The sequence below is a fragment of the Cyprinus carpio genome, chromosome A24 (genome assembly GCF_018340385.1).
Source record: "Cyprinus carpio isolate SPL01 chromosome A24, ASM1834038v1, whole genome shotgun sequence".
Lineage (NCBI taxonomy): Eukaryota > Metazoa > Chordata > Actinopteri > Cypriniformes > Cyprinidae > Cyprinus > Cyprinus carpio.
In genome coordinates, this window is record NC_056595.1 from 9,595,077 (window position 1) to 9,611,672 (window position 16,596).

Below are 16,596 nucleotides of genomic sequence, written 5' to 3' on the forward strand. Positions count from 1 at the left end.
ACGACTGGTGATTTCTCAATGTCCGGTGATCGTGTCGGAAGATATGTGTTTGACAAAGTGATGCGTACTGTGAAGATCTATGCTATGGATATTGAAGACAATTTTACAGAGCGGGAGCCCTGTCTGATTTTCCCTGGCAAAGACTGGTGGTTATTCTACAACTACGTCTGGAGAGATTTGAATGACTGTGGTGACGATCCGTTGTACATTGCAGAATGGGATGGCATAGATCCTGACACAAGATTTAGAGTGGTTGCGGATCACAGTAAAAAGTTACCTGATGACTGTGTTTATATTTTCTGCTGCAATGACAAGACAAAGACCCGTGAGCGTGTGTGGCCTATACCTGAAGCTGAGCACTACATGCACTATGACATGAAGTTTTTGTTTCAGTGGAAAGATGTTCATATAAATGATTATGTTTTTACATCTATTGATAAAATGTTTAGATGGTGTGATATGTATGATCGTTACAGTTCTGTAAAGATGAAATTGTTCCACTCTGAACAGGGCGTTCCCAAGACAACTGACCACCTCTTATCTCCACCCACATATTACAGCCATTAAAAAAGTCTGCAGATCTGTACATTCGCTAGATTCATTTACCGCCATGTCTCAAGAATCCACGTCAGCCTGCTGCTACAGCAACAGCCCCGAAACCCTGCCTGCAATGCCCGATGACAACACTACGACTCTGGAGATCCTCCCACAAACCCACGACAACGCCTGGTTGGATAACTTCTGCATGGAGCTGGGGTATCACAACCTGACGTTTCTTACGACACCTTACGGCACTAGCGGTGCGGTAGCTGGAGCAGTGGTCTGTGCCAGCCTCGACGACATAGACGGCTGTATTCGCACTGATGCGTTCAAAATTATAAAGGCAACTATTGTAATCCTGCTGGAACACCTAATCAGCAAAAAGCTTAAGGAACTCTGTCTGGGGTGTGAAGTTGATCATCCTAGTCAACTTAGACACTCCTGCCTATTTCTTTGATGCTTACTTTTACGAGTTATCACGTAATCTGGTAAAGCCTGAGCTTAAACACATCATAGCTCAAGCACTAAAACGATTCGGTTTAAGGATTAATCTGCAGAGGGTCCAGGGTTCGGTGAACTCTATTTTGTACGAATTGCATGACGAGGTTTTCATTGTGGAGAAGCTTCGCGAGATCAGAGAAAAAGTTGTGGATGTCGCTAGTGAACAGATTGTCTATGATACAGTGGACTGCTGGAAGGGCGGTGCACACACTGAACAAGTGTAACAAGGCCATGGGGAACGGATGGTGTGTTAATGTTCTGACGAAATGTATATTCAAGCAGCGTATTAGATGTGAAACGACCAACTTGCGTACAAGATCATTGACGACAATCCTGATGTATCCTTAACAGTAAATGGATGCGATGTTAATGTCCAAACGTTTTACAAGCCTCAAGAAACAAAATGGAAATTGTAAGAACAATGTCAAATGAGTGGACTGATGTCATGCGTATGTGTATTAATGCCTGTGAACCGATTTCTGTAACTATCAGAAAAATACTGGATCTAATGACTGAATGTGGTAAAAGTATAAGAATTGCTGACGTTTTATGTCTGTGTACATATGTAACAGACCTATGTGTGGTGCTGATTTCAAGAAATGATCAGACTAATGTTTGTGAGATTACTGAAACACTGGTTGACTACATGATTGAGAAAAAAATTGTAATGTGTGTAAAGTTTCTTCAGTACATTGACAATGTTTGATAAAAAAACAATTCACTTAAAGCAGATGTGTTATTCTTTTGTAGACTCTGGGGGGTGATGATATGTCTGAACAGATTCTGAAAAATATTTACTATACCCCTTCTAACCCTGGTTCTTTAGGGGGTAAAAGGCGTTTAAAAGATGCAGTTTTAAAGGAAACAGGCGTTCGCTTAACTGATAAACAAATTTCAGACTGGCTAGCCGGCGAGGATGCATACACATTACATAGGACAGCACCACTAAAATACAAAAGGAACAGAGTTTTTGTCTATGGTATCGACATGCAGTTCCAGGCAGATCTAGTCGATATGTCGGCATATGCCAAGGAAAATGACAACAACCATTTTCTGTTGACATGCATAGATATTTTCAGTAAATATGCCTGGACACGTGTGTTAAAAAACAAGAGTGGTGTGGAGGTGGCTAAAGCTTTTGAATCCATTTTAAAAGAGGGGAGAGTACCTCAGAAATTACAAACAGATAAAGGAAAAGAGTTTTTTAACAAACATTTCCAAAATGTAATGAGAAAGTACAACATCTTACATTTTGCAACAGGCACAGAGTTAAAAGCTAGCATTATTGAGCGATTTCACCGCAGCTATAAGCCCAGAATGTTTCGATATTTAACAGCTACAAACTCCAGACGGTATGTCAACATACTTCAAGACCTCACAGATGGATACAACGCAAGCTATCAGAGAAGCATCAAGATGAAACCGATAGATGTTTGCAAAGAAAATGTATCGGTGGTGCTACATAACCTATATGGGGTTATGGGTTCACACAAAGTCAAACCTATATTTAAGTATAAGATTGGTGACACAGTAAGAATCTCTAAAGTAAGGGGTCCATTTGCAAAAGGATATGAGAAAAACTACACAGAAGAGTTTTTCACTGTAAAAACATGCATCCCGTGAGATCCCCCAGACTCTGTGATTATGATGGAGATGTTATCGATGGGGTTTTTTATGAGGAGGAATTGCAAAAAATATCTGTGAGTACAAACAAAACATTTAAAATAGAAAAAATTTTGGACAGGAGGCGAGAAGGCCGGTCAACAAAGGTTCTGATCCAGTGGTTAGGATGGCCTTCAAAATTCAACACATGGGTGAATGAGAAAGATGTGGTAGATGTGCAGATGCCATAAAATGAAGACACACATAGATGTGTGCGCATTCATTTAAAAACAATCATGTCTGAGGGTGGGTTTTACTTGACGCTCCCCTGTAATGCGTCGTTAGCCGTTTATCCAGAAAATACTATTTCTAGTTATAGAACCATGCTGGCAAGAACTATAAGCCTAAAAGGTGAATGGGAGGTCGGTTTGATCGAATTTGAATTCCCCAAATCATGGTACACATTTCCAGAGGAAGACGGTGCATATATTGTCACACAGGAAGATGATGGGGAAAAAAAGTCTGAACATTATGCCGTTGGTGAAGGGATTAAGATTCACATCAACAATGGAGCTCAAACCATATCAAAGCTATGTAACACACTAAAGACAGGTTATTACGAGGATGTCCTATTTCTGATTAGAGAAATCAACACAACTTTACCTCCCGGGACGACCCTCGGCTACGATCATGTAAAAAACAGAGTCTTTCTAAAAACCCCCTCCGATGATGTCGCTGACATTTTATGGGAAGCTTGCTGTTATATTAGGGTTAAACCCCGGTGTCGCTATAGAATCCACAAATCATGCTAATGAAGAAGAAGAGTATGGCCGAGGAATCACGGCTGTGACGTACGCACCACATCAAGCAGACATAAACGGGGGTTTCTACAGTTTGTATATATATACAGATATCATTGAATATCAATCAGTTGGTGATGCGCTCGTCCTGCTACTGAGATGTGTACATATAGACGGTGAGAATAATAAGATTCTCAGTGTTAGATACGATAAGGCACATTACGTACCGGTCAATAAAACAACCATTACAGATATAACTATAGAGGTAAAAGACGATCAGAATCAAAAGGTACGTTTCACTTACGGCAAGGTGAGTGCTAAGTTACACTTCAGACCCATGAAACAGGGTGTATTTTAAAAATAAATAAAGCTATATTCTAACCCGTACAAAATGGATCCTTAAGAAAACTCACCCCTAAGAAGACCTCAGTCGCAAAACGCAAGCACAAGGAGACAGCAAAACGTGTAACAACAGCAAAGTCAAAGAAATCTGTCAAAACAATTTTCTAGATCATGGCCTTACTACATAACATGTCAGAAGAATGCATTAAATCTGAACTCGACCTGTTCACAGTGCCTCTGACACAAACTGCAGTTGAAAAAAATACCTATATAGAGGTACCCCCATTATCAGTGATTTCAGACACATCGCCTTTGGAGTTTTTTTATTGCAGGAAATGGGGCGGATTACATCGACTTGAACAATGTTTTATTATTTTTGCAGGTCAAAATCACTAATCCTGATGGTACAGATATCGCAGATGGAGCACCAGTGGGGCTAATCAACTACGCAGGGGCAACAATATTTTCACAGGTTGATGTGTCACTGGGGGACCGTTTGATATCACAGAGCACAAACACCCATGCTTATTGTTGTCTTATTGAGTGTCTTTTAAATTATGATAAACATACCCTGGAAACACTTTTCACCTTGTTGGTTAATCAACCGTCTCTTTCTTTTGACTCCGACTTTCTTATCAGCAACAAATTTGATTTCAGTTCTTTTTCTTTTCAGCTTCTGGTGTTGCTGCTGTGTGAGCGGGATATTACCATGGAGAACATTAAGAGCTAATTCACACAAACATAAAATGAACTCGTCTGTGGCTGCCTGTAAAATAACACGTCTTTTTTGGGTGTTGCTTTTAATAACAGCTTTAAAAGAGAGTGGTTTCTTAAAAGTCTCCCAGACATCTTTTTCCCCCTAATCAGTTACGTTTTTTGTTTTTTTTCTGGAGGTATACAACAGGATGTTGTGAAAGTAATGCAATTCTGAGACGATACTGTTTGGGGGTCTTTGCTTTATAATCAATCAAAAGGTAACCGTAGGGGGTGCCAGTAGCATCTTCATAACTCTCCATAAAAAAACTTTGAGTTATTTGGGTACATCTGTTTAGCTAAAATACCAATCTGGGCTGCGACTCTCAAATTCCTGAAGACAACCAGATAATTTGTGTTCAGAACAATAGCTCTGCTGGATTTACCTTGAAAAAATAAATTCTGTAGAATGTAAAAAACATTTAGATTTTTATGATGTACATAGACTGTAAAAAGTTTCTCAATCTCCTTGTTATTGCATGCTTGCAGCATAAAATCATCAACTACTACAAGAGATGTTTTATTGACAGGAAACAAAACATCATCATCCAAAGTTTGTGGAATTCCTTCAATAAATTTAATATTGTTATCATACATATTCAACAAATCATCATACAAAGGTTGCCATACAGAATAAATTAAAACAATATTGTCAATTTTTTTAGAAATCAACTTTCCGGCATTTTGCAACAACATTTTTACAAAAAAATGTTTTACCACTGTTGCTAGGTCCTGCTATAACCATTGAAAAAGGACATTGGAGTCGAATGTCAAACCCTTCTGTGTCATGTACACCCCCACCAAAGCATTGTCAGAAGCCATATGGAAGTGTGGTGAAGTCAGGGAGCAGTACACGCTTGTCGTACACAACTCTGAATTTCTTTACAAATGAGTTATTGTGTAACGTCAAATCCTTTTTATTCCGCACAATAGTGTCGTTGTGTGCAAGAATATGACGGCTATCATCCCTCCCCTTCACATAATGCTTAACAAGTCCAATCATTGAATCTAATGTGAAGACTTCAGAGTTTAAAGCGTTAAGCATTATGCCTTTCACTTTCATACAAACCTTACCCGTAGCGGTGACAAAACCATAACTTCTCGGACCGGTGCTGGTAAAGAGGGTAAAATATGGTCATTGGGTCCAACTTCATCAGTAAGATCACTGAGATATGGACCTAGTGGTGGTTCATATTCACCTTCTCTGGTTGTAAAAACAACACTGTCAGTGTCACAATAAAGCAGCCTATCACCCAGCCTATCCATAAGCTCATAGAGTTCTAAACGTGCATGGGCAGTTGTAAGGGCAGCTTTCGAGGTGGTAGTACCGTAGCCTTAACCAGGCAAAATAATTTTCAAGATTATCAAAATCTTTGAAAATTATTTGGGGGTGTCCTATCGGGAAACACTTTGTGGCCTGACAAAATGGATAGAGACTTGTGAAATCCACATACCGTATGACCTCGCCTTCTGCTGCCTTGTGATACAACTTGAGTTAATTCGTTCTACCACCATACAAAGTTTCGCGGGGTTTCAATCTCTCAGGATGTTAATAGGTGGACATGAACGCAATCACGTCAGCATCAGATTGTTAAGCATGGGTCCAGCTACATTCCCACTGAATCTCAATATGAAGATTGTATGGATTCTGTAAAATTTCAATCTTGTCATCAAACTGTCTTTTGAGAAGACCGTAAGGTACCCTCAATAACGGATTTAAATCATTGGGGTTATAACATCGTTCACAACCATGAAAAAAACACCCTGCAAACTCTAATGCTTTTTTATTTGTGCCATCGATATAAAAACCATCTACATAATACTTGCCGAATGACACCTCACCGTGATTTAGCGCGTGTTGAACAACTACTGAACGTGATTTGCTGATATATTCAAGCCATTCAATTGATACGTTCGAGTATGTTTTGTTCTGATTGATATATGCGCTGTTGTGTGTCAGTGCTATTGTGTCTTTTGGGAGGTAGTGTGTTTTATAGATAGCCACGCAGGTGGACTCCAGAGTGGTGTAATTACATGGGTCCAGACCTGTACACAGAATGAATTCATCACGGTACTTCATACACACATCCCTAAGCAGAACGACATAATTTTTTCCATAAATTGCTAGTTCTTTTTTAAAATCAAACACTTGGTCAGAGATAGTACTATACCACGCATCAAACTCTGTTCTGTCTTTGTTTGACATAGTCGTATATCCATAAAACTCTTTGGCTGGGTATGGTAGAACATACGAATCATTTTCAACACGGTGTTATGTGGGAAATAACCCTTCACAGAGTTGGCCAGATTAAAAGCAGCAGGTGTGTTGGCTAGACGCATGGGTATAAAACTGTAACTATCGATAAATCTCTGTTTGAATGCCTCATCATACATAATTTTAGGAGGTATCCACATCTTAGTGAAGTATTCCAAAAGAATGAAATTATCAAATCCGGATGCATTATGTGCAATCCATGTGTAATTATTATAACAAGGCCGTCTGAACACAATCAGAACCTTCGGCCAAAAATTATTCTCCCTCAAACGTGATCACGTATACAAAAATCGGAAAATGCCTGTTATTTTCATAATGAGTTTCGAAATCAAAAAAAATTTAGCGATTATTTGGCTCCTTCAACTTAACCGGCTGAATAAAACACTGATGCACACCGTCGTTAACCAAACCCTCACTACAGTGAACACAACAATCTGCAGGACATTTGTGTGGCCTGGGGTTGGTGCCGCTGACATGATAACGTCTATTACATTTACCACAATATTTGGTAACGTCGCACTGTGCAAATTTCTGACCTGGAGGTGGCTTTTTATGCATCTGAAAACAATAGTCTGACCTACAGTACCTCAAACAGTCACCGCAGTGTTTTGTTTTTTGGGGGTAAAGATGACATTCAGAAGCGTTGCAAACATCGCAGGTGTATCGGAGGTGTGATCTCGCTGTGCAGTAAACCCTTGATAACAATACTCACACAAGTATGGTGTGCCAATGAATCCCTTCACATTTTTAATCATAAAATAATGATTGTCGTGGAGGTACAAAAACACTGTTTTAGGATGTGGTACTGTACATCTGTGTTTGCATATTTCTTCAACATTCCTGTATTCGTTCTATAGAAGACCACTATTTTAATATTCAACATACGTTCAAACTGAGCAATATCATTAAGTGATATCATATGTTGATCAGTGTATCCTACAGACTCCTGCAATGCTGACGCTATGGACTCTAGGTCTGTGTGTGGTTTCTGAGGGTTAAGAAAGTGTGCTAAGCAGATTGCAAAACAAAGATTGTTTTCCCCAGCAATGTTTGAGGGGATGAACAAATTAAGTCTGTTCTTACTAATTGCTTGATCGTGGGCTAGATCCCTTAATTTTCGTCAAGCGCCTCCTTGTTTACTTCTTGCTATAGACACTTTTAAATTTAAACACTCATCAAACTGTACATTTTTTCAAGATTACTGATGAAGAGATTGACACTGTAATCATTGCTAGCTGACAAGAGTGTATTAACATCAGATGTCAAGCTAGGACTGCTCAAAGTGATGTTAATTAAACTACCATCTCCACCTAATAATCTGGAAAACGCCACTATTGCAGAAAACGTGTCATGTAAAAACACAGTGTAGTCTGATAGATCTGTAGAAGATATTTCCCTTAGATTTATAAGCCAGTGGATTTCCAAACCATTGAATCGACCTCGTGGTACTTCTGTGTATCCAGCCACATCACCACCCTCTCTTACAAGTGTTTCTATTTCAGCTTGTGTGAGACCCATGCAGGGGTCTGTTAGGTCAAGCGTGTGGTGTGGCCGGGTACCTACTCCCTCACCTGTCTGTTGATAATTTACAAACTGTTCAAAAATTGGGTATGGTCATGGTTCTGACACCTCACCTGGCTGTTGAGAATTTACAAACTGTTCAAAATCAAAAACTGGTTCTAACACCTCACCTAGCTGTTGAGAATTTACAAACTGTTCAAAATCAAAAACTGGTTCTGACACCTCACCTGGCTGTTGAGAATTTACAAACTGTTCAAAATCAAAAACTGGTTCTGACACCTCACCTGGCTGTTGAGAATTTACAAACTGTTCAAAATCAAAAACTGGTTCTGACACCGCACCTAGCTGTTGAGAATTTACAAACTGTTCAAAATCAAAAACTGGTTCTGACACCTCACCTAGCTGTTGAGAATTTACAAACTGTTCAAAATCAAAAGCCGGTTCTGGAGGAGGCTCTGCCCTTGATCGTACCACGTTTACTAATTTTAACAATTTAGATGACTTGTGTTTTTTCATCTCATCAACAGTCTGTATGAGCCTGAGTAGCTTTTCTGTAGTGTTTTGTTGATTTCGGAAATTATCATCCCTATTGCTCCTTAACGGAGGATCTTGTTCACCATCACATGACTCCCGACAACGTTTCGCAGCCATTTCTAACTCTAATTTATTTAAAAAAATATTTACAAAATACACCCCACACAACTAAACCTAGAAGAAGGAAAAAATCTAATCATAAAACCACATCTATGCACACTTGTGACAAAAACCAATACACACTTAGGAAAAAAAAACTGGGTAAAGAAAATAGGACTCACCAATACAGTTATTTAAAAAGCCCCAGCAGTTCAGTTAACAGCGTTACAGTCATTTCCTGATCACAGGCCGTCTGAGCATGTCCGCCATCATGACGTTTTAGTAACGCAATAATTCGTTTAAGGATGATCCAGTGTTTCTGCTGGTCCTCTATAATTCTTTTTTGGTTCTTGACAATAGTGTTCAAAATGTCTTTGTTTGCGTCGTTCTGCTGTTGGTTCTTGGCAATAGTGTTCAAAATGTCTTTGTTTGCGTCGTTCTGCTGTTGGTTCTTGGCAATAGTCTGATTAAAACGTGCTTGGTCCCCTATAATTCTTTCTTGGCTCTTGGCAATAGTGTTCAAAATGTCTTTGTTTGTGTCGTTCTGTTGTTGGTTCTTGGCAAAAGTCTGATTAAAACGTGCTTGGTCCTTTATAATTCTTTCTGGGCTCTTGGCAATAGTGTTCAAAATGTCTTTGTTTGTGTCGTTCTGCTGTTGGTTCTTGTATTACTCCTGGTTTGAAGGAAGCTTGTCTGCATCATCATCTGAATCTGCGACGTTTTCAACAGTGTCTGTGGGTTGATTTAAATTCTTCTCTTGATCCACATTAGATGGGGCGTTCATATCACATCCATCCCATGCTTGAGCAAAATGTTCGTTCCAGAACTCCGTGTCTTCTGATTCTGTACAATATTGATAATAATAATTAATAATAATACTACTAATAATAATCATTTAATTTAATTCCTCTATACTCACGAGTTGATTGTCTTGGACGTTTTTGCTCAGGGGTGTTAGGTATCACACTGATCTCACAGGGGTTTGCAGTCTTTTGTCCATTGGCCTGAACCGGCAGAGCAGTCACGTTCTGGTCTTCCTGGCGTGATCTTCTAACACCTGCATCAGAACTACCATCAAGGATCTGATACAAATATATTCTAAATAATAATATAAATGATTAATACATACCAATAGGTGCAGAATTAGTAGATATTTGCGGCGGTGCATGGATCTGAGCAGTCACATCCACTCTTCTTCCTAACGATGGCCCGTGTCTAGCACTGTTTGCTGTTCATGTCGATCAGCAGTTGTAATGGTCTGGTATCGGTTAACAAGTCATCTTAAACAAGCTAGTACGGACACAAAGTTTTATTTAGTCTTTTTTTATTCTGACATTGTAAGAGAAATATTTTATAGGTCTAGATGTTGATAAAAAAAAAAACCCACAGAGCGATCCCCTGTTTTCAGTTAGCGTATCTCTCACGGCTCGCTCCCTCGCTGTACTTATCGACTGAGCGCTCGCTGTTTGTATGAATAATGAGAAAGAAAAAACAATCATAAACACCAAGTCTAGCACAAGTACAATTTATTTTTATTTTTTACGACATAATATAAATTATTAACAGAACTTACCGGGTGCTGGGGTGATGTCAGGCCTAATCCCGGGCACCTCGACCGCAACGTTAGGTTGTGGAGGTTGCGCTGTCAGCGGGAATAATGAAAAAAGAACGAACATAAACATGAGTTTGTTATACATAATGGTATGTTTTTAATAAACAATAGTTGAATCATACCGCCCACGTTCAGTGCTATGATTTCGTTCACAATCGTCTCATAACCGGTGTTCTGCATACAGAACATCATATCGCCTGTTAAGCAATGGGAGGACTCATGGTGATCACACATAAACAAATTTGATTTAAACGGTTGTTAATGAAAACTAGACTTACCGTTAGGAGAGCCAGACATTTTTCCATTTTAAAAATTTTGTCCTACTTTAAGCGGTAGCAAAAAACTGTTTAGCTGCTGAAGAAAGCTTCAGGTTCTGTGGCGTTAGCTTTTGTACACACGAAAAACAGTCACGAAAAAAAGGGTGGTGTCACGTGTAGCCGCTGCAGCCTCAAAAGAAACAACGCCTGTGTGAAATATCAACAACCTAACATAAAACCACTCTGTATTTTTTAAGAAATTAATGGAGACTATTTTTATATAGAAAATAGTATCACCTATTTTAAATATCAACATATGCATTTGTGTGTGTGTGTGTGTGTGTGTGTGTGTGTGTGTGTGTTTTAAAGTTCATGTGAGATTTCAACTCCTTTTACACACCACATATTATGGATAGTATTTTATTAACATTAATGAATGCCTGCTTGATTTTATTAATTTCAGATAACATTAAATTATTTATCTCTTCATTGGCTTGGTTAGTTGCTGATTTAAATAATTGTCTCTCTCTCTCTCTCTCTCACTCTCTCTCTCTCTCTCTCTCTCTCTCTCTGACTTGCCATAGAAGTCGTAAAACCTAGTGTCCTACATAAAAGACAACATTGATGTTTCTAAGACGTTAAGTCGGTACTTCCTTTTTTCCTGTTGCATTTCCTGAAATAAAATAAAATTCTCACCTGGAAAGACTCCAGACATCCTCCTCCTTTTCAGAGGTGGATGTAGACAGGAGCATGTGGCCTGTAGGTGTCTAGGTATTAACATGTACTGTATTGATCAAACAAACATTGATCCTGTCAAGGCGTCAATACACTCACTTTTGCTCAGCCATTTTATTCCAGGAAGAACCCAAACACCTCCTCCTGACTGGAAGTGAATAACTGCTCAGGAAGGAAGTCCACAGAAACCCCCACAGCTCGGGTTACAGATACAACCATCATATATCCAGTAATAAATGCAACACAAGTCAAATCTGAGATCTGTTTGATCTTTTGATTTACACACACCTCTGTCATGTCAATCAAGGGTGACAGCACTCAGTGACATGGCAACCACTGTGACAGACAGGCCATATAGCTATAAATCAACTCATAAATCTGACCATGTACACATATGACATATGACAACCTGTCAATCAACGCTGACTGGACTCCTCCATAACAGGCCATAAATCAGGGCCATAAATCAGGGTCATAAATCAAAGTGACACTTAGGATATGATAATACTACTATGGTGTTAAATTCAGAGCTGTAATCAACGAACAGCATCCGCACATAGGTGTCTCTTCCTTCAAAGTGTTCCAGGGCAGAGTGTATGGCCATTGCAATGGTGTCATCAGTGGATCTATTTAAGCAGTAAGCAAATTGGAATGGGTCCAGGGTGTCAGGAAGAGAGGAGCAGATGTGGGGATTTGACTAGCCATTCGAAGCACTCATGATGAATGATGTCAGTGCTACAGGGCGGTAGTCATTCAGGCAGGAGACAGTGGTTTTTTGGGAACAGGGATGATGGTGGTTTGCTTGAAGCAAGTGGGGATCACTGTTAGTCTCAAGGAGAGGTTGAAGATCTTGGTGAAGACATCTGCTAACTGGACAGTGCAGGCCCTCACAACATGTCCGTGTATGCCATCTGGACCTGGAGCTTTCCGGCCGTTGACTCTCTTGAAGGCCTTACTCACTTCGAGTGTGGTTAGAACCAAAGGGCAGGTGTCAAGGTCAGCAGTTATTTTCACAGCAGGGAATGTGTTGCCTGTCTCAAAGTGAGCATAGTATGTATTGAGCTCATCCAGTAAGGAGGCAGACAAAGACACACCACTGCTTTTCCTTCCTTTGTAGTCAGTGATATAGCACAAACTGATCCACATGCATTGGGGTTCAGAGCCATGGTATTCTGACTCCACTCTGTCCCTAAAGTCTCTTTTGGCTGATTTGATGGTTCTCCGAAGGTCATACCTGGACTTCTTGTAAGCAGTTCGATCCCCAGAGTTGAAGGCAGCAGTTCATGGTCTTAATTTGGCACGCACCTCACCGTTGACCCATGGTTTCTGGTTTGGAAATGATTTAACATTAATGGTTGGAACAACATCCTCTGTGCATTTGTTAATGTAGCATATCACAGAATCTGTGTATTCCTGTATGTTGTCTCCTGCTGCATCTTGAAACATCTGCCAGTCTGTGGATTCAAAGCAGTCCTGCAATGTGGAGATGGCATGTTCACTCCATTTGTGAACTGTTTTAGAAACAGTTTTTTCCTTTTTGAGGCATTGTCTGTAGGCTGGTAACAGCAGTAGGCTAATGTGGTCACCTTTGCCGAATGCTGGACTGGGGAGGGGTTTGTAACTGTCCTTTAGTGTTGAATAGCAGTGATCTAATGTCTGATCACCTCGTGTGGGGAAATTTATGTGCTGGTAGAATTTGGGAAGAACTTTCCTCATTCACCCTGTTAAAATCCCCAACAACGATGAAAGCAGAGTCAAATTGAGCAATTTCTAATCCATTTATGGTGCTGTACAGTTCGTCCAATGCTTTAGTTTTGTCCACGTGAGGCGGGATTTAAACAACTGTGATAACGGTTGAATTAAACTCCTGTGGGAGGTAGAAGGGGCGCACTTTAATGGAGAGCAGTTCGATCTCAGGGCAGCAGTGTGTAGATAAAACTGTAACATCAGTGCCCCAGCGAGTGTTAATCATAAAGCACACGCCTCCACCTCTGCTCTTACTGGAGTTTAGCGATCTGTCATGACGAAAAACGGAGAATCCAGGAGATCTAATAGCCGAATCGGGTACTTCTGAGTGTAACCACGTCTCACAGAAAGCCAGAACGCAGCAGTTACGAATGTCCCGCTGGTATGTGATTCTCGCATTAAGTTCGTCAAGTTTGTTATCCAGAGACTGTATGTTGGCTAACAAGATGGTAGGGAGTGGAGGATTAAAACTTATTTTCCGCAATCTGCATAGAATTCCAGCACGCTTGCCGACAGTGTCTTAGGATGCAGGCCGGCAACAGTGGGAGCGCGTAGATGCTGAAGCTGGAGTTCCGAGGTGCCGTTGTTTCCGAACCGAAGTTTAAATTAGATTGGATGTCCAGTAGTTTTTGTCAATCATACTGTATGAGAGTCTATACTGTCTCAGCAAAAGTATGTATAAGAAGTAACATGAATAACACAAAATAACATGAAAAACAACAAAGTTTGCACAGAGCGCTCGTCAGCGAGGCCATTGTAGCAGCACGCCGGAAGTAGTGTTGGAGGTGTCCACTTCTCCCATGTACTTATTTTACAGCTACAGCTGCGACCACGGCCCCTCTGAGATGGTGTTGTGTTCGATGTGGACGGCCGATTTGCTTCTTCCTAGGTAATTGGAGAATCCACATTGGGGGAAAAAAATAGAAGCATGTGTGGCCGGCTTGACGTCCTTCTAATATACTAAGGAAAAGACAATGCCAAGACATCTACTGAAAAGGATTCTTTTATTCTTGACTGAGCCTCAAATGGAGACCCAGCATTAATGTTTGGTTCAGGGGGAAAAATTGTATTTTCTCAGGACTTCAATCCAGTTAAACAAGAAAAGTCAAATAAAACAATAATAAAACAAAATAAATGACGTTACCCAATTCACTTCAATGGGCACAGAAAGTGAAATAAGGTATAAAAAGAAATGTAAAGAATAAAAATAAGTCCTTTACAATAATAACCTCTAATCAAAACACCAGATCACAAGCCCCAATTTGACTTGAAATAGTGCAACCAATGATAAAGAACCAATAAAGGTGTGCAAAACAACGGCAGTGGCTTATATGTGCCTGGTAAAACAGACAAAAACAAAAAAACAACACAGCATGAGCAAACATGAAAAATCTGCACATCTTGCCACATAAATACACCACCCACATTACACACAGTTCACCTTTTAACCTCTTTTAAACCATATTAATCAGTAAACAGACTATAGATAACAGTATACACTTTATACAGGGTACAATACTTTTCATGCCACATATGTAAACACACTTTGGGAGAATAAAATGAAAATGAAACTCACTGTTATATGAGACTCCGGATTATCAATCACGTGGAAACTGGCACGTGCGATCTCACAAGCTTGTTCTCCCCTCTTAATAGTATAATATACAACAATTACTGCATATTCCTTCTATACATGTATTACACTGTATTATTCTACATTATAACAGTCTTCAAAATGTATTTTAAATTAACTTACGCTCAATCTCCGTCGAAGTAGGCCTGAATCCCCTCCCCCACCGGAGATCTCTCATATGCAGCAACAGACACTAATATAAACACTGACTTAGGTCATCCACTCGGTGCAGTCACACAACTGAAACCACCACAGGGTCCACGAGTTGATAATCAGCCTGTATTATATCCATTTAACAATTTCTTATCAACTATTTTCTCCTCACTTTTACCTGCTGCTTCAATCAGCGCGCTCTCTGTTCCCCTCTGACGCGCACTCTCTCTATCGTGCGCATGCACAAACTCTTAAAGGAGACAGCACGCATAACTGCATCATAACGTAAACTTAAAGAGGGAAATCACCAGGGGAATTAAATATTGGGCTATTCCTGCCCCGATTACACTCTCCCCTGCTAACAGTCAACGTCCTCAATGACTGCAAACACCCTTTAATCATCCATTACTGTTTGTAGTTTTGCCGGATGTGTACAAGACCATACCCGCTAACACTTGGGAAAGGACATCAGGACTGAAGGACACAGCATTACAAGCAGATTTAGGCAGTCTGTTTGGGTTACCATGAACTCCAGCAGTTGATCGCTGGGTCCTGCGTGGCATAGGATGGGGTGCAGCACTTTTTTTCTCTAGGATTTCGGGGAACAGGAACTGGCCTAGCTGAAACCACATCCAAAGGTGAATCAGTTCTTTCAGTATCATGCAGAGAGAGCTCTTCAACAGCACTCGCCTCATTATTCACTAGTGTATCATTAAATCTTCCTTGTGCTTCTTCCAATCCAGCACAATTTTCTGATTCCACACCTTGTTGCTGTGACTCCTCAGGCACTGGGTACAGCGGATCCTCCTCAGTCCATCTAGTTTCTTCCACCAACACACATTCTGCATCCAACAAAGGTATCTCTTCCACTAGCACAGAGGTAGGTACATCTTCTACAGGTCTCACTTTTTCTCCGTGGCATTGGTATTGGTCTCAGACAGGGCCTAATGTCTGATCTATGTACTCTTTTTGCAGGACCACCTCCCACTGGCTCCACAGTGTAGGTTGTACCATGCACCTCCACCACCTTATAGGCTGTAGGTGCCCAGGTGTCCTGTATCTTGTTCCGTCCTGGGGGACGATATCGTAAGTACACCTGCTGACCAACTTCAACCTCAGGACAGTATACCCCACTCTCACGCTTGGTAACTCGGTCGGCTGCCTTCCTTTCAGCGTACGCACGTGCGCGAGTGTGAGCGTCCTGAAGCCGCTCCTTGTGGACAGACAACCAGGTAGGCTCCCTCTCAAGCACTGGCTCCTGGTCCAACAAGGCATCTACTGGTAAGTGTGGCTGCATACCAAACAGCATGTAGTAAGGGGAGTAACCAGTGGAGGAATGAGGTGTCACATTATAGGCATACACCAACTCAGGTAAGTACTCTGGCCATTTCCGTTTCTTGTCAGGTGGCAAGGAACGCAAGAGGGTCATGCAGAGTTCTGTTAAATCTCTCGCACTGTGCATTTCCCTGGGGGTGGTGTGGCGTAGTGCGGGA

The 16,596-nt window shown here is 40.6% G+C and overlaps 2 long non-coding RNA genes across 3 annotated transcripts; both read right to left on the minus strand.

Annotated features, from left to right (window-relative positions):
• Positions 1 to 8,914: 8,914 nt before the first annotated feature.
• On the minus strand, positions 8,915 to 10,801 carry LOC109085745. The gene is made up of 6 exons (XR_006153544.1): positions 10,702 to 10,801; positions 10,541 to 10,609; positions 10,355 to 10,429; positions 10,097 to 10,257; positions 9,887 to 10,024; positions 8,915 to 9,810 (listed from the first exon to the last, which is right to left on the minus strand). It is a non-coding gene; the product is annotated as an uncharacterized LOC109085745 (long non-coding RNA).
• A 3,444-nt stretch (positions 10,802 to 14,245) lies between these two features.
• Positions 14,246 to 15,427, minus strand: LOC122135501. 2 transcript variants are annotated; one of them, XR_006153545.1, is made up of 4 exons: positions 15,282 to 15,427; positions 15,074 to 15,190; positions 14,894 to 14,965; positions 14,246 to 14,654 (listed from the first exon to the last, which is right to left on the minus strand). It is a non-coding gene; the product is annotated as an uncharacterized LOC122135501 (long non-coding RNA). The 2 variants fall into 2 exon arrangements; XR_006153546.1 differs by lacking the exon at positions 15,282 to 15,427 and having other exon boundaries at positions 15,074 to 15,206.
• Between the last annotated feature and the right edge of the window lie 1,169 nt (positions 15,428 to 16,596).